Source organism: Pongo abelii, chromosome 5 (assembly GCF_028885655.2).
Source record: "Pongo abelii isolate AG06213 chromosome 5, NHGRI_mPonAbe1-v2.0_pri, whole genome shotgun sequence".
Lineage (NCBI taxonomy): Eukaryota > Metazoa > Chordata > Mammalia > Primates > Hominidae > Pongo > Pongo abelii.
The window spans coordinates 15,250,167-15,268,738 of NC_071990.2; the positions used below are offsets into that span (position 1 = coordinate 15,250,167).

At 41.5% G+C, this 18,572-nt stretch overlaps 1 protein-coding gene and 1 non-coding gene across 8 annotated transcripts in view; one reads left to right on the top strand and one right to left on the bottom strand.

The window, feature by feature from the left end:
* JARID2 (jumonji and AT-rich interaction domain containing 2) overlaps window positions 1-18,572 on the top strand; it is a 280,235-nt gene that overhangs the window by 72,295 nt on the left and 189,368 nt on the right. The window lies entirely within an intron of this gene.
* LOC112134002 (U6 spliceosomal RNA) lies at window positions 6,045-6,150 on the bottom strand. The gene has a single exon (XR_002915597.1). It is a non-coding gene; the product is annotated as a U6 spliceosomal RNA (small nuclear RNA).

Consider the following 18,572-nt stretch of genomic DNA (forward strand, 5'->3'; position numbering starts at 1 on the left):
GCCAGCATGTTAGATGTAGGCAATTGGAAAAGGACAGGGAGGCAGCAGTGAGGTGCAGGAGGATGAGGCACATAGTTGTCTACATGAAACAGGCAGGTCTTTGTTTTCGTATACCTAGAATGGTTTCCATGAAGCAAGAACTTCCAGGTTTTTGTTGTTTTTTGTTTATGCTTTGGTGATGGTGGTTGCTGCCACCTGGAGAAAAGCTGCCTTTGCAGCCCCGCAACTGTGCAGTTGCTGGGAGTGAGCAGGCTGGGAACCACACGCTCTTGTTCTGACATTCACTGGAGGCACCCCCCTCCCCTTTCCTTACAAGGCATCTCAGAGGATTGTCATTTGAGGCAGGCCGGATTCACTGGTGTGACTGTTTCAGGACTGGCTTGTCTCATTAAAAAACATTTTTTGGAGCAGAAACAATGAGGGGTGGGAAAGGCAACAAAAGCCTCTTGAGATTCCCGGATTGCTCAGGATGTTATAAACAGTAAGTGCTGCTTTTGATCTTGGAGGGTGGTGTGGGGTAGGCGAGAAAGGGGGTGGTGGTTATTGGGAAGAGGGCTGGAGCCAGACAACCATAATGGCTTGTCCAAAGGCTGCTGTGAATCCCAGTGGCAAAGAGCTCTGCACTTCCCGCTAATTTCTGTTTTCTTTACTGTGGCTGGCTTCATTAAAAGGACATAAGGAAGCAGCCTAGACATTCAGTCCAATCAGTTTTCTAGGGTAGCAGATGAAAAATAAAAGTGGGCCTTTTGTAGTTACAGAGAAAGTAAGTAGGATGGCTAGCTTTTATGGCTTATTCACTTTCTTGCGGGGAGAGAGGATGCTGTCTGTCTCATATGTATATAACATGCTTGGAATGCTATAAGTTATCAAAGAGATTCATTAGACGAGCACAGATCTTTCATTCTGTCTTGAAACATGGCAAGGTTTGAAGTTGGTGGACCAATGAGAAGCTGTGCTGCCTTGAACAATAATTTTAAAAGAGTTGCTCTGACAGTCAGCATATCTTTTGTAATTTTTTCCTCTCTGTGGTTCTGCAGTGGCCATTTTGTGTCTGAGTGACATGGAATTTCTGTGTTTCTTTTTTCTTTTTTTTGGAGACAGAGTCTCCCTCAAGCCAGTTGCCCAGGATGGAGTCCAGTGGTGTGATCTCAGCTCATTGCAACCTCTGCCTCCCGTGTTCAAGCGATTCTTGTGCCTCCGTCTCCTGAGTAGCTGGGAGCACAAGTGTGCGCCACTGTGCCCTGCCAATTTTTTTGTGTATGTGTTTTTAGTAGAGACGGGCTTTCACCATGTTGGCCAGGCTGGTCTTGAACTCCTGTCCTCAAGTGATCCAACTGCTTCACCCTTTACATGCATGAGCCACTGCATCCGGTCTGTCCATAGTTTCTGGAACACAATTAGGAAATGAGATCTGTGTTTGAGGGAGAAGCAGGAAAAGTTTAACCTGAGGATGGCCCTTTAACTTTATATGATGAAAAACTACCTAATCAATGGTTGCAGATTATGTAAATTAAAATAGTGGTGGGTCCTTCTTAAACTAATTATGCAAATTTGATGCAGTCATCAAGGCTTCTTGCTTCACTGCATCATTTACCTTTCGATTTCAGAGAAGTTCAGCCCCTTGACTCTTTCCTTATTTGAACTGGAGCTAAGCACTGAGATATTTCAGCCATACTCTTGTTAGGGAGTGTATCTATGTAAATACAAGTAATTTTAAGTAGACAAGTCTATATTAGTAGAACCTGGTTACTTTTATCTTGCCGGTTTCTTCCATTGTTTTATCAGTATGTTTCAAATATTTACCATGGTGAGCCGAATAGCTTCTGATCTGTGTGGATCGGTATCCAACAAAAACTGACTAGAAGAGACTGTGGTTGTGGAAGCTTGTGAAGAGAATGGAAAATGTATTACAGTGTTAATGTCCTCTACAATTCCAGTGCCTTAGTATTCAGTTAAGACACAGGTAAGGTGTTAGTTATAAGCCGGTAATTCAAGTAAGGTTAACTCTGTTTCTTTTCCATCATAACCAGTTGAAAAGAGGAAGACTTTACATTTAATTAGGTAGTTCGTAGAATGTAAGTGTGAGAATAGAAAAATTAAGAAACTCAGTGATTGTACTTTACACAAATTAGAGTGGATTGGTAGCTTTGGGGGATTTAAGTGGGTTGAAGTAGGTGAAATGATGACTGTTCATTATCAAAAGCATACATAAATGTGATTTGTAGTTTATTTTGAAACCTACTGTACTTTAAATTCATCTGGTATTCATTACATTGCAGTTCTTAAAGAAGATGAAACTATATAGCTAATGACCCAAATGTTTCCTTCTTATCTAATCAGGAATCCTTCTTTAGTACCTAGATTAGATGTTATTCAGAAAGGATAATATAGGAAATAATTACTGTATTTCATTTGTGGAGTTAACCATATGGCCTCTAATTCATTTTCATATGCAATATATGTAGAGACCAGTCTATAGTATTTTCAGCCATGGCCATGCCAGAATATGATTCATTCTCTCTCTCTCTCTTTCTGTGTGTGTGTGTGTGTGTGAGTTAAACTTGCATGTGAAATATGACTTGCAGTTTGTAGTAATTTTGTGATATTGGTGCATTTTCTCATCTTGTTTGGGAGTTTTATGAAATGTTAGAATTCGAATTTGGGTATGGGAGGCAGTGTATCATATGAATGATTTCATTATTACAAGTACTATTTTGCAGTAGTTAGTATGTTGTGAGCAGATTGAAAATGCCAGGAACTTAGAAGAATTTTAGGAAGAAAATAACTAGATCTGTGCAAGAATTCAACAGTCTGATTGCTCAGTGTTATCAATTACAAAACACCTGGCCCTGTGCCATGATATATATACTATATATCAGTATAATCAGTACACTGATTTAATATCAGTATAATCATACACCTTCTTGTGGGGATAAAGGGAATGAAGGGAATGTCATTTTTTTACATCACAAAGAAAAATCATGAAATTATTAATAGTTGTTTGTGAGTTGTCCACTCTGTAACTGAGGCTAACTATGAACTAATGAACTAACATGAGTGTTTTGGAATATTAATTGCGGCACATATTTCATTAATGGGAACCTGCAATTCAAATGATGTTTGACCAGGAAATATTTAACAAGTCTGTAAACCTTTTTGATTGGGCCTTGAAACATGGTTTGTAGCTTTTTATTACTTCTGCTTTGTTTCTTAAATGTGGGTGGCAGTGAAATCAAGTTCTCTATTCAGAACCAAAGACTGACTGTCAGGGGGTTTATCTACTTCGTAACTTGTCATTAGAGAACATGATTTCCTTCAGTTTCTCCTCGTATTTACAAGCCAATTGCTTGACTCTCCTTTGGGTCAGTGGCTAAGTAAGTTAACAAGAACAAACAAGAGAAGTGCTGTCTTTGAAGATATGAGACTTCAATAATAGAATGTGAGTTAGAATAGCAATCTAATTTTATAACTGGAAGAATCTTTTTTTTTTTTTTTGAGATGGAGTCTCACTTTGTCGCCCAGGTTGGAGTGCAGCGGTGTGATCTCGGCTCACTGCAAACTTTGCCTCCCAGGTTCAAGCAATTCTCCTGCCTTAGCCTCCCGAGTAGCTGGGGTTACACTGCCCAGCACTATGCCCAGCTAATTTTTTTGTATTTTTAGTAGAGACGGGGTTTCACCATGTTGGCCAGGCTGGCCTCCAACTCCTGACCTGGTTGTTCGCCTGCCTCCCAAAGTGCTGGAATTACAGGCGTGAGCCACCGCGCCTGGCCTGGATGAATTCTTTAAGTATTAGATTTAGTGTCTAGTGGTTAATGGGAGAATGGGAAATCTGCATAGCTCCTGTTTGGTAGCATGAAAAACACGTAATTGTAATTTCAAATATCCAAACAGGCTTGTAGAATCATAGGGTCATTTGTTGGAGCTTAGTTTTCAAGGAGCAATAAGAGTGAGGAAAAGGTGCACAGGCTTCTGTGCTTCTGATTCTGAGACTTGGTTAGAGGGCACTCGCCAGGCATGGTGACACACTCCTGTAGTCCTAGCTATGCAAGCCATATTCACTATTCATCACTCTCTGGACCAATTATTGATTTGCAAGTTCCTGTGAAATGTTTTATCACCCAGTGTGTTCTGTCTGTGTACAGGAAGCACTGGATACACTGGCTAGGTGTGTGCTTTAACATTCTTCCCTGATTCCTTTTCTTCCAGTGGGAGATACTGGTAGCATCTACCTACCCTGCAAGGATTTAATGAGTTTTAATGACATGAGAAATGCTTAGATTTCAGAGATTTGTCTAAACCCAAATACCTGGGCCATATTTTTAGCCAGGAGTCAGGGAATATCTGCACTAAGCCACTGGCTGACCCAAAACTTCTCTCTTTAAGTCATTTGGCCAAACAGCAAATTAGGGAGCCAACAGCTCATTTTGGGGGTGATGTTTTGTATGAGAAGTTGGTGAACCCGGGGGTAGCAGTAGGAGTGATTTCAGCATAGAGAAGAGGAGATAGTTGATTTCCTAAACCACTTCCAAATTATGTCTTCAAACAAAATAAAACTCTCCCCCTGAATTCCAAATTCCAGAATATTAGGCATAACCATAATATAAACATAACAGCATACTCTTAAACCAGAGAGAAAAATTCCAAGCTGTTCTGAATTATCTGGTTCATTTGAGATTGGACTGTATGCAATTTGGTCGTAGCAGCAGGCTCATTCTAGCAAATGCTAAGGTAGCAAACACCAGGACTGTAGGTTACTTTTCCTCACAACATTCTGGTTGTAGGTTTCCTGACACATCCATTCTGGCTGTTTTTCTTTTCCACTCTGTGGTACGAAACCTCTTAGATCTGTGTGGGTGGTGGGCTTTTGCCTGCCAGACATGCAGGCACAGCCTGGTTTCCCAAATGCATTTCTCCCGCATTGCCTTCTCTATCCATTAAGCGTATCTTAACTGTGTAGGATTAGCTGTGTCTTGTTCTTTCCTTTTCTTTCTTACAATCACAGGAATGAGCTGGGTGTGTGTGTGTGACTCACCCTAGCCTAGCCTGGGTGTGCTACAGCACCGGGAAATCCTGCCCTCTTGGCCTACCCATAATAGATATGTGGCTTGGCCTTCTCTCTTCGGTGCTTTTCCCTTGACAGCAAGCTTGTCATCTTTTGTCTTGAACTTTATTGCTCAGAGACCACCCTACTGCTGTCCTTTTACTTCACATCTTCAAATTCAATCACATACTGAGGTACTAGGGGTTTGGACTTAAGCATAAGACTTTTTAGGGGACACAAGGCAGCCTGTAACATTTCTTAACATGGCCTTTCAAAGAAAATTCCTTTTGTTGGGTGTGGTGGCTCACGCCTGTAATCCCTGCTCTTTGGGAGGCCGAGGCAGGCATATCGCAACATGGTGAGATCCTCTCTCTACTCAAAATACAAAAATTAGCCGGGTATGGTGGTGTGCGCCTGTAATCCCAGCTACTCTGGAGGCCACGTGAGAATCACTTGAGCCCTGGAGGCAGAAGATGCAGTGAGCTGATCGTGCCACTGTACTCCAGCCTGGGTGACAGAGCAAGATTCTGTCAAAAAATAAAAAAGGCTGGGTGCGGTGGCTCACGCCTGTAATCCCAGCACTTTGGGAGGCTGAGGCGGGCGGATCATGAAGTCAGCAGATCGAGACCATCCTGGCTAACACGGTGAAACCCCGTCTCTACTAAAAATACAAAAAATTAGCCGGGTGTGGTGGCAGTCGCCTGTAGTCCCAGCTACTCAGGCTGAGGCAGGAGAATGGCATGAACCGGGCAGGCTGAGCTTGCAGTGAGCCAAGGTCGGGCCACTGCACTCCAGCCTGGGGGACAGAGCTAGACTCTGTCTCAAAAGAAAAAAAAACTGGAAGAAAAAATCCTTTTTGATTTGTGTGAAACCCAAGGTATTATCATTCATCCTTTTGTGTGTCCTAGGAAATCTTTGTATAACCTAAGATTGGAAAGATTATCTCTTGTGTTTCCTCTTGGAGTTTTATAATTTTTTTCCCCCACATTTTGCTTGTGATCACTTTAAAAAGAAAAGCTTCACGTATTTGCATGTCATCTTTATACGGGGGACATGTTATCTTCTCTGTAATGTTCCAGTTTTAATATATGAGCTGCCAAAGTGAGCACTATGACCCCCCTCCTTTTTCTTTTTCTTTTTTTTAAAAGACAGTCTTGACCAGGCTGGAGGCTCACTGCAATCTCCGCCTCCGCCTTCTGGGTTCAAGCAATTCTCCTGTCTCGGCCTCCCAAGTAGCTGGTAATACAGGCGTGCGCCACCACGCCTGGCTAATTTTTGTGTGTTTTTTTTTTTTTTTTTTTGTAGTTTTGTAGCCTTGCTTTATTTTCCAGGCACGTTGCAAACTCCTGAGTTCAAGTGTGATCCTCCTGCCTTGGCCTCTCACAGTGCTGGGATTGCAAGTGTGAGCCACCACTCCCACCAACTGCTTTTTGAGTTAATATTTGTTTGGAGCAAAGTATGGGTCAGAGGTAGTTTTGTTATTAAAAAAAAAAAAAAAAAAAAAGAATGTCTTTTGTTGCTGTTGTTTTAAACTCTGAAAGCAATCCCTGCCCTTTGTCAAAGAATTTCAACAGCCCAGAAAGGAATAAAGTAATAAGTTGCACTCGAGCCTGCCTAAATCCCTTGCTGGAGGAGATGCTTTTAGAGTTTTTCTATGTATTCGTATGTGTGTATAATTTCATTTTTTTTCTTTAATGAAGACCATACCACAATTTCAAAACTTGATTTTTTTTAACTTAATTTAGTCACCACCTTTACTTCCTCTTCAAACGTGGTTTTTCTTCCCATTTTCTTTCTTTATAAACACTTTGATAATCTGTGCCTTGTACCTGAGGGAATTGTGTTATTGTTAATTTTGACTTTTATTTGCAATAAGAACTTTCGAATTGAGACCCAGTATTTGTGGGTACCTGTGTGTGTGCACACACACAACTGAAACAATTTCAGCTTAGCCTCACTCTCCGTGTTATACTGTAATCTATCCTCCTTTTTTCTTCCCCTATTTAATTTAAAAGAAAATTGCTTATCAAGAGACCCAGCATATTGATTTCCTATTAGGGATCAGCAGTCTAGAAGTACATCTTGCACATTCACAGCTTGTCCTGAATTTAGCTGTGGGAATGTCTAAGGGCACTTTGACCAGTCCATACTACATAGAGACCCTTTCTTCATGATGGTGTGGTGTGCAGGAAGGGTGTTCGGGGTGACATGATGTTCTTTTTGTCAACTTGGGACTTTGATTTCACCTCAGAATAAAGAGGACCATAGAAATCTTGCTAAGTCAAGGAAATTCTTGTTTACCACCATAGACTTTGCTCTATCACAGCGGTTCTCAAACTGTCATCTAGGGATCCCTAGATCATAGTCCCTTCCTGGGAGTTTCCAAGGCGAAAAGTAGTACCGTGGTAAAAACCGAGACATTATTGTCTTCATTTTCTCACCAGTGTGCAGTGGGGCTTTCCAGATACTACATGATATGTGATATTGCATCAGATTGAATTGAGTTATGAGAACTGTGTTGACTCCCGTTAAGCCAGATATTAAAGTCATTTGCAGAAGTGGAAAGCAGTGCCACTTTTCTCACAGTTTTTTCAATTTGTAAAATACAATTTTCATAAAAATTTTATTTCTGTTAACATGTAATGATTGTATAATTTTCTAAATGAATTAATGTAAAATTTGTTTTAATTTCTAGTATGGTAAATATCAGTGTGTATATGAAACCCAGGTAAACAGTAGCTTTTTTGAGTCCTGAAAATATGCAGTACACTTCTATGCAGCCTCTCCTAATTGCAGAAGTATCAACTCCTGGTGAATTTTGTTTCATTTACACCTTTACTCCAAGTGAAGCAAATCTCAGACCTTTTTTTGGGGGGTGGAAGGTGGAGACAGGGTGGAGTTCAGTGGTGGTGCCATCGTAGCTCACTGTGACCTCAAACTCCTGGGCTTATGCAATCCTCTTGCCTCAGTCTTCTCACTAGCTGGGACCGCATGTGTGCACCACCATGCCCAACTAATTTTTATTTTTTGTAGATGGGGTCTCGCTATGTTGCTCAGGCTGTCCTTGAAGTTCTGGCCCCATGCCTTAGCCTTCCAAAGTGCTGAGATTACAGGAGTGAGCCACCACGCCTGGCCTGTCAGTATTAATGTTTTTATTTTCCTTGGAGACAGATTCTGGCTCTATAACCCAGGCTGGAGTGCAGTGGCTCGATCTTGGCTCACTGCGACCTCCACCTCTCAGACTCAGACAGTTCTCATGCCTCAGCCTCCCAAGTAGCTGGAACTACAGGTATGTGCCACTGCACACGGCTAATTTTTGTATTTTTAGTAGAGACATGGTTTCACCATGTTGGCCTTACTGGTCTCAAACTACTGGCCTAAAGTGATCAGCCTGCCTCGGCCTCCGAAAGTTCTGGGATTATAGGCGTGGGCCACCACGTCCAGCACAGTATTAATTTTTAAAAGCTGTGAATTCTATTTAGAGAAAACATACCCGTGATACTGATAACATAATGAGTTAAATGTTCAGATTTCCCCTACTGTCAGTCTCATGTTTTCAAATAAGGTCTATACATTAATACCGGTTGGGTTGATAAAACATGTTTGTTTTTAATCTCTCTCTCCCTTTAATTTGTTGTTCTTGAGGAAATGAGGTCACTTGTTCCAGGTGCCACAGCTTTTGAGAGTGAAGGTGGGTCATTTAATCTGGCAGCAACATTTGGGCCCGACCTGAAACACGGCTGATGGATTTTGCTTTGGGATCTTTTTTCTCCCCTTTTGTCTCTTACTCTGTTAGCCTCCTTCCTCCTTTTCTTTTTTGGGGTTAGTGCTGTTTCTTTTTTAAAAATTTGTTTTTTAAATAGACAAATAAAAATGGTAACTTCTAGGTTCCTTTTTTGTTTTCTTTTTTAAGAGACGGGCTTGCCCTGTCACCCAGGTTGGAGTGCAGTGGCGCTATCATAGCTGGCTGCATAGGCGCCTTTTGACTCGCCTCCACCCCACCCCTGCACATTTTCATATTATAGTCCCTTATCAGTCTCAGGGCATAACTCTGCAATATTTGTAATGTTCAGCTTACTTGGTGAGGCCACGAGGGGGAGATCTGATGATGGCATCTCTGGCAGGTGTAAATGTGAGTGATACTGCATTCAGCTGCCATTCGTTCCATTCTGGAAGTGAGTGTGTGTGTGTGTGTGTGCGCGCGCACGCGTGTATCCCTGCATGCTGCCAGTGGGTGGTGGGGAGGAGTAGAGAGGACTAGGAATGAGGGAGGGAGGTCATAAAGGACGCAGGAAGCCTTGGAAAGAAGAGCACGTAGCAATCTCTGGGGTAAAACAGCAGAGCTATAGAAATTTGGTTCTAGGAGAGTCTTTATAAAAAGAATAAATTCAAGAAGCAGATGAATGGGCTTGGTTGTGAACTGGACTGCAATGCGGTCTCTGCCCTCTTTACTTTCACATTCTCGTCCTTCAAGACTCAGTGTTATGTCTTTTGTGAAGCGTTTTTCATCCCCCACTTAGATGCATTTTCCATGTTGGAGTAGCTCTGGCGTGCACCTTGTTGGTATTTGTCTCTACACACATTATACAGTATCTTGTTTGTTTTCAGAGAACCCCTACCATCCCCAGCCTAGCCACCTTTGATTCATCTTCTTAGTGGATTGCCAGTGAATATTTATTACAGGCCCAGGACATGTCACTGTTCAATAAATATTGGTGCAATGCAAGACTCTCCCCTGTGTGAGAATTCATGAAGGGAACCAGGAGGTGAAGTTTAAGGGTCAGTGGCTTTCAACACTTCTGGAAGGGCTTTCCAGCCTTTCAGCTCCTAAATACCCTTACCTTACAGTGTTCTGAGGTCCGAAGAAGCAAAGATCACCCCCCACAAGGTCACCTGTATGGGATTCAGGTAGCGATAGAGCTTGTGAATAGGATCTCCAAATTCTCCAAAACATAGTAAAGCTACTATTTACTGGGCACCCGCTGTGTACCAGGCACTGGGCAGGATGATATGCTTTACATGTATTACTTGCATTTCCTAATAACACCAGTGCCTGCAGGTTGCTGTTGCAGGTTGCAAGTTACTGTGCTGCCTTATACCTGTAGTTACTTGAAATGCTGAAAATCGAAGGTAATAGAACAACTTATTATCATTTAATGTTATTGGGAGGGTTAAGTGATTAGATGTATTGTGCTTAGAACATTGCTAAATTTTATTGACTGCTTACTCCTGTTGTTCCAGAAGCAGAATTTGACGTATACAATTGTTTATCTAGGTTGCCCAATGTAATATAGTAAGTATTAAAGCCAGGACCAAAGCCTAGTTTACTCCACACTTCAGAACATCCATACAGTCATAATATGTGTCTGTGGCCTCAAAGTAAGAGATTCAGATGGTCAAGAAACAGCTTCCTCTGTTTAAAATTCACAATGACTTCATTTACACCTGTGCAGCACATGTTAATATGGCATGGGCTGGCTGTTGTTGCTGCAGGGAGGATACCTGTCAAGTATGTAGAGTGCAGAGGGCCCTTCCTTAGATGTCTAGCTGCTGAGGCCCAACCTGTGTGGGAATGGGCATGGAGGCACCCACCTTGTTCAGGAAGCCTAAGAACAGTGACCAGCAATAAAAGCCATAAAAGAGATCTTCAAATGTAATAAAAGAGATCTTCAAATGTAGTATCTTAATAATGGGCTTTTTTTCTAGTTCTTCTTTTTCCCTTGGGGCCACATGAGCATCTGTACACCTATTGTAAACCCATTGTCTCAAGGAAGCAGAGTAGGTCAGAAACAGAATTTAGGAACCTAAAGAAACAATCTTTGTTGATGCTTAAATTGAATGAGGCAGAAACAAATGTCTCTTTAAAATATATATATATATATATATATATATATATTTTTTTTTTTTGGATTATTTTGGTATCACCCCAAGCCTGTAATTCCCTCCTTAGTCATCATCTTACTATCCCTTGAGACTCTGGCCTGGGATTCTTCTGCTTTGTGGTTGTGATTAATCCTGCAGTGAGTGGGTTGGGGAGGGATGGGCCTGGGGAAGTCAGCTGCTGCTAGTGGCGAGCAGGAGTAGGGTTTATAGGGAGAGTTGACATCCTGCTGGGATCTAACAGAAAAGTTTGATGATTATTGTGCTGAAATAAACTAGCTCACAATTTTGCTGTTTGACTCAGGGCAAGCTCCCTGTAAATCTCAAGGAGTACTGGACTGTATGATGGCCTCTTTTGCTGTCCTTATCCCCATTGGAGAATGCACAGATTAGTTAATGTCTCCCTTTCATGAATGCAGCGTTTATCTTTAATAAGTGGGTTAAACCACATGCGCTCTGTCTAGTCTGTGAAGGTCAGCCAGCCATTCCGATTTTATCTTCCCATTTCTAGACTGCTGACAGAGTTCTTGTGCAAAGTTAGGAATCTTTGGGTTTTAAAATGTTTTCTTCTTTTGCCCATCCATGAAATGCCCTTATTCTTGAGGGGAGGAAAAAGAAGGCCTGAGTCTCTGTTAGGTTGCAAATATTGTCTATTTTTTGGGAACGATCTTTGTAGAATCTGGGCGGTGACTCATGTTGTTTTGTAGTCCTGATGATTTAAAAAACGTATCTCATATATTTCTTTACATACAGCTCAGAGCTCAACATTGAAATAGATGTTCAGCAGATTCTTGCCCCCACTTAATTTTCACTGGGTGTCTGGGTTTCTACTGTGATTAAACTTGACATTCATTTAAGGAATGAGTTGTGATGTTCTCTGGTCATGACCTAAGGAAAAGGATATATATATATGCTCTAGGAGTGAATTCTGGTGAGAACGTTTGTATTCTTTCCTTTCCTCTTTGATTTCACAAGTCTGGCTGTAACTTTAAAAGAAACTATAGGGGCTGTTCCCCAGGTTATTCACAAAACGAGCCTTTGTCTGCTTTTTCATTCACCATCTGGTTACAAAGCTAAATTGGAATCGTGCTTGTTTTAATTATTTTCTACTTGTGTGGCCAGGAGGTTATTTGGTCTGGTGAGGTTACATTATAAACCCGCGCACTCATTAATACCATCGAATCCACATCCTGCACCAGCATTGGAATGGTTAAGTTGATCCACTTGTGTGGCCAGAGTTTGATACAACACAGTGGTCACGACCACATTACCGGAGGAAGTATGGTGTGTGGGTTTTGCCCTCTTCTTTTTTCATTTTTTCTTCTAATAATGTTAATTGTTTCAGTGTATTTTTTCTTCCAGCAGAAATATGACTTAGGTTGGCAATCTTAGATTAGTGCCTGGTGTTTATTAAAAGGACAATATATTTCAAAAATCAGTTCTAATATATTAAAAGCATAGAGTGTAAATTAGGAAAACAGTCAAAACATTTAACATTTTGAACACTTCACAGAATGAGTAATGGAAATAGTGTAGCCAGAAACTTCTCTGTGCGGTCATTATTCTTGGTGAATCAGCCAAAAGATGCAATCATTGCTAAGAGGTATTGTTTAATACTGGGAAAGTCACATCAAAAGCTTTCTCAAAAAATATATATTTGAAGTCCTCCTTCCATTCTTCCCTTTCCTGCCTTGGGAGACAGAATACTTCCAAGTAGTCAGTGTTTTTAAAAGGTGACTTTTTTTCAGGTTCTGGGAAAGAGTGTTATGTGTTGTAATTAAGTAATTGTTTCCTAAGATAGTCCTTAAGTACAAGGACATCTCACTAGACTTCATTGTCTTGTGAAAGGAGCCGTTGTGCAGGAATTAACTACTCATTTAATAAATTAAAAAGGCTGGATGTGATAGCTCACACCTGCAATCCTAGCAGTTTGGGAGGCTGAGGCAGTTTGATCAGTTGAGCCCAGGAGACTAGCCTGGGCGATATGGCAAAATCCTGTCTCTACAAAAAAATACAAAAATTAGACGGGCGTGGTGGCACACACCTCTAATCCCAACTAGTTGGGTGTCTGAGGTAGGTGGATTGCTTGAGCCTAGGAGGTCAAGGCTATAATGAGTCATGATTGCACCACTGCACTCCAGCCTGGGTGGCAGAGAGAGATCCTGCCTCAAAAAAAAAAAAAAAAAAAGGAAAATAAACAAATAAACATTAAAAAAAAAAAAAAAGCAAAACAAACCTGTAGGCCAGGAGTGGTGAAGGAAAACAGAAAGAATGCCCTTAGAAGTGTAATACTGGAGACTGTCTTTTTGAGCAGCACTTTAAGAAATACGCCAGACTGAATGGGGAATTCATGACATTTTGCATTTGTCAGAACCTGTAGAATGTAGAACACAAAGAGTAAGTGAATCCTAATGTAAGCTGTGACTTCAATTAATAGTACGATGGGGGTGCTGGGTGCAGTGGCTCACGTCTGTAATCCCAGCACTTTGGGAGGCTGAGGCGGGCAGATCACCTGAGGTCGGGAGTTCGAGATCAGCCTGACCAACATGGAGAAACCCCGACTCTACAAAATTAGCCGGATATGTTGGTGGGAGAATCGCTTGAACCCAGGAGGCGGAGGTTGCAGTGAGCCGAGATTGTGCCATTGCACTCCAGCCTGGGCAACAAGAGTGAAACTCCATCTCATAAAAAGTACGGTGGGACCCCCTTTCTGCAGTTTCGCTTTCCGTGGTTTCTTAAAATCAACAGGTGTCTGAAAATATTAAATAGAAAATTCTAATTCATAAGTTAAAATAAAAAATCCTAGACTTAATGTCCTTACTTCTGGACTGTATTGTTCTGTTTGATATTTGGGAGCACACCTGCTAAGCCAGTCCATTAGAACTGCATGCTTGATGCAGGAACTGAGGCCCTCAGAAAGGCTGCTTGAAAATAGTCGCAGTGCCAAGCTCGAAACCAGTTGCTCTTTGCCATATGTCAGAGTGAGGAAGGAAGGATGGGGGGATTAGAATATGCTAGGAAAAAATTCCGACAAAGAATCAGAATTTTATGCAGAAACAACTATTGATAATTTGTTAATATTTACAGGGCATGTCAGATGGTTCTGTGAGAAAAACCAAATTAGCAAGCTACCTCAGGAATTTAATTTTTAGATGTATCTGAGTATTAACTGGAGCTCAAACATGCCACACAATTCTTTTAGTAATGAATTAGAATATATCATGTAATAGTGTTACCATCCAAGACTCGCAGTGTTAACACCAAATCTTAATTTTCATTTCATTAACCTGGCAGGTATTTGAAAGCAGCATTGTATCAAAACAGCTTTATTATGTAGAAGGAGCAATATTTAATAGCTCTGTTCCAAATTACTCCTAACTTCCCTGTATTTCTGAAGGAATATTTATTATAGTGACAAAAGCCTGTACAGCAGCTCCAGGAGAAGAGACCACAGTGTTTAGAAAAAGAAATTGGCTTGCAGCTGTGGTGGGCGCTACTTGTGTAAGTCCAGCTGTCCCCCTTGAGCTCCTGCCAGTCTGATAGGCCTTCTAAGTTGTTGCAAGACCTGAACAGTTCACTTGTCTAGATCCTACAGAGCTGGAAAGAGAACAATTTTTTTGTGTGTGGGTTTGTCCTAAGAAATAATCCAAAATAGTTTTCAGTACATACATTCGTTGTCTGTCTACTCTTTGTTTCTTAAGGTTCTTCCTGTATTGTTATTTTTAAAAACAATAACAGCTTTATAGAAGTGTAATCCTCACACCATAAAATTTACCCTTTCTTTTTTCTTTTTTTTTTTGAGTCGGAGTCGCCCAGGCTGGAGTGCAGTGGTGCCATCTCTGCTCACTGCAAGCTCCGCCTCGCGGGTTCACGCCATTCTCCTGCCTCAGCCTCCCGAGTGGCTGGGACTACAGGCGCCTGCCACCACGCCCGACTAATTTTTTTGTATTTTTAGTAGAGACGGTGTTTCACCGTGTTAGCCAGGATGGTCTCGATCTCCTGACCTCGTGATCCACCCGCCTCGGCCTCCCAAAGTGCTGGGATTGCAGGCATGAGCCACCGCGCCCGGCAAATTTACCCTTTTAAAGTATATACAACTTAGTGTTTTTTAGTATACTCACAGTTAGGGAAGCCATTACCACTATGTAATTGTGGACTATTTTCATCAATCCGAAAGGAAATCTTGTACTGATCAGCAGTTATTATTTCTTCCCAGGCTCTAGCAACCACTAATGTCCTTTCTGTCACTGGATATTCCTATTTTGGCCACTTCATATAAATGGAATCATATGCTATATGCCCATACGTGTATGTCGTTTTTCACTTTAGTATTATGTTTCTCCATGTTCCGTGAATCAGTACTTCATTTCTAATCTCCCCCTTTTTCAGTTTTTAAAATGGTGGTTAAATACACATAACACCAAATTTATCATTTTAACCATTTTTTGTGTGTACAATTCGGTGGCATTGACAACATTTGCGGTGTTGTGCAACCGTCACCACTGTCCATTTCCAGAATGTATTCCTTATTATTGCTGAAAAAAATTACATTGTATGAACATTCTGCATCTTATTTATCTAAGCATCATATATTCTAGCTATTTGAGTGCCAGATTGGTTCAGTAATACATGGGTGAAAGAGAATAGCGTTATGCATGATCGGAAATGAAATTCAAAGTTGGTGCCATAACATACAAACTACCAGGGAGTCTTGGGGCCAGGGAAACCTAAAGGTAATCTTTTCAAAGGAGCCACCTATCAGGATGTTCTGGAGAATAGAAGGGTGCTCCCCCCCACCCCGAGACTGTTTTGGATGAACGCACAAAATATATTTAGTGGGCAAATCTTTAAAATATGTCATCTTAGTGTGTGGAAGTCCATAACCCCAAAGGAGGGCTTGCTCAGTACATGCAGAGGTGTTCCCGGAGCATGTATAAGTCTGTACGGTTGTGCAAACAGGAATTGATCTGACAGCGTGAAGACACGGCAGCCTTCTCTAATTAAAGCCTCTTGATGACATTAAACTGTGTTGCTTAATTACAATAAATCATACATTAACAGATCATGTCTCCGAAGAAGCATTGTCAGTGTGCTGCATAATGGAATAAAATTTGACCTTGTAATCACAGGGGTTCCTATGGAGCAGTGGCTTATGTCACCAATAGGAACATGAGCCCTAGAGTTACTTTGGCAGAAGTCAGATCTTAGAATGCTTCCTTATAATTGTTTCTATAAAGATGTTTTTTCTATATGTTTTATCTATATGTTTTATCTATATTTTAATGTGAGGATGCTTTTTATATACCTTGAAGGGAGTAAGGTTTTCCATTCATTCCCTGCCACTACTTTTCTGATCATCCCCTCTTCATTTCAAGCGAGTCTGGATTTGGTGTAATTTTTACAGCAGTTTTTGCACACTCCTTTTACCATGTGATTGCTCCTTTTGCTGTTTTCCATTGCGCTTTGGGGTACCAGCTTTCTGACTGACAGATGGGCCAAGTCAGGTACAGGCTGTTGTTACCAAAGGGCATCTTCCATCATGTTCTGTTTGTTTCTTCAATACTGTAATATTTGAGAGAGTGTACAAGTCTAGATACAGAAGGCCTTTTGAAATTCGACACAAAGTCACAATGAAACATGGGGTGCTGTGGGCCTGGGGAGATTGTAGTTGCTGTTCAAAACTGACTACTACTGCCATTGAAAGAACTGGAATATAACTGCATATCGTACCACCTAGGCTCATGAATATTGCTATTTTCATTGGTTTAATTTTCAAAAATTAGTGGTATTAAACCAGTGGGGTATATGTAATTTCTTCATGATGCAGATTATTAAACACTCACCAGCCTTTTTTTCTCTCTTGATTTTATAAATGGTAATTGGAAGTCCATAGATCTTAGGTTTGTGGAACTGGAATTGGCCCCCAGGGGATATTCAGTCCACACCCCTCTTTTTTTTTTTTTCCTTCTTCTTCTTCTTTCCAGAGGCAGTCTCGCTCCTTCACCCAGGCTGCAGTACAGTGGCTCGATTTCGGCTCACTGCAACCTCCGCCTCGTGGCTTCAAGCGATTCTCATGCCTCAGCCTCCCAAGTAGCTGGGATTACAGGCATGTGCCACCACACCTGGCTAATTTTTGTATTTTTAGTAGAGACAGGGTTTCACCATATTGGCCAGGCTGGTCTTGAACTCCAGGCCTCAAGCGATCTGCCCAGTTCGGCCACCCAAAGGGCTGGGATTGCAGGTGTGAGCCAGGCCCACACCCCTCATTTTTCACTTGATCGTGTTAGGTATGTCAGAGTCACCTTGCTTCTGGCAGGTCAGGCTCCTATATAGTGCTGTTTAGAACTTCACGTTTGACAGGTTTGACTGTTTTAGAAGTTCTCTGCTCTTCCTTCACATCTGGGATGCCATCATTCATTCTCTGTTCTCTTCTGTGTGAACATGGTCTTGTTGCAGTTCCCCTTTCTCTGCCTGCCTGTCCACATTGAGGTGTCCCTGGGGGTGTCTTTTCTCCTAGTGTCCACTGTCCACACTGCAGGAGTGTGCTGGAGACTCCCAGATTTTCTGTCTGTGCCCCTCAAGCCTTAAGCATTCCTATGTGCTGTGCAGTGTTTCTGTGGGCCAACAGCTGGAGCAGGCTCTGTATCTCCTCCTCTAGAGCATGGCCCGTTTGGCATGATGGCTCACCCCTATAATCCCAGCACTTTGGGAGTCTGAGGGGCATGGATTGCTTGAGCCCAGGAATTTGAGACCAACCTGGGCAAAATCCCATCTCTATACACAACACACAAAAAAATAGCCAGAGGTGGTGGTGTGTACCCGTGGTCCCAGCTACTCCAGAGGCTAAGGTGGAGGGATTGCTTGAGCTGAGGATTGGAGGTTGCAGTGAGCTGAGATTGTGCCACTGCACTCCAGTCTGGGTGACAGAGACCCTGTCTCCAAGGGTAAGGGAATGAATGAATGAATGAAGGAATAAATAAATAAATAAATAAAGGCATGGCCCCTTTATCATCCCAGAAGAGAGATGATTCCGGTGAGTGCCATGGAGATCAGTGGCTGCCTTTTCCTGAAACTGAAAAACAGGTGGGGAGTCTGAGGGAGGAAAGAAAAAGTATATCAAGCCTAACTAATTTATTTTTGTGTTTTACAACACTGGTGGTTCAGTAATATTTCGCTGTTGTGAAGATTTCGGTATATTGTTGTTGAAAATAGGAACCTAAGATTAAATGTTTGTGGCTTTTCATGTTTTGGAATGAACTACTTTGGTGAAACTCAAAAAATAATGTTTGCTAACTTATAGTTAGAGCTGGAGTATACATTTTAATTCTGCATTTAAGACAATATTTGTAAATGCCTGTGTACAATGACATATAATAAGGGTCTTGTAGGGAAACCATTTTGTCTGGGGAAATAATGTTCCCCAGTGTTGAACACTACTGTCTGGAGCTTGTTAAAAACATACCCCCTTCAGTGTTCTAATTTAGCATTGGCTTACTAGTAAAATTCAGGATTCTTTTTTTTTAAAATAGATTTGGGAGTATACAGTTCTGTACGTTTCATGTTATTTTTACATTTGTTTTTAAAAATTAAGAGATGAGGTCTCACCATGCTGCCCAGGCTGGTCTCCAACTGGGCTCAAGCGATCCTCCCA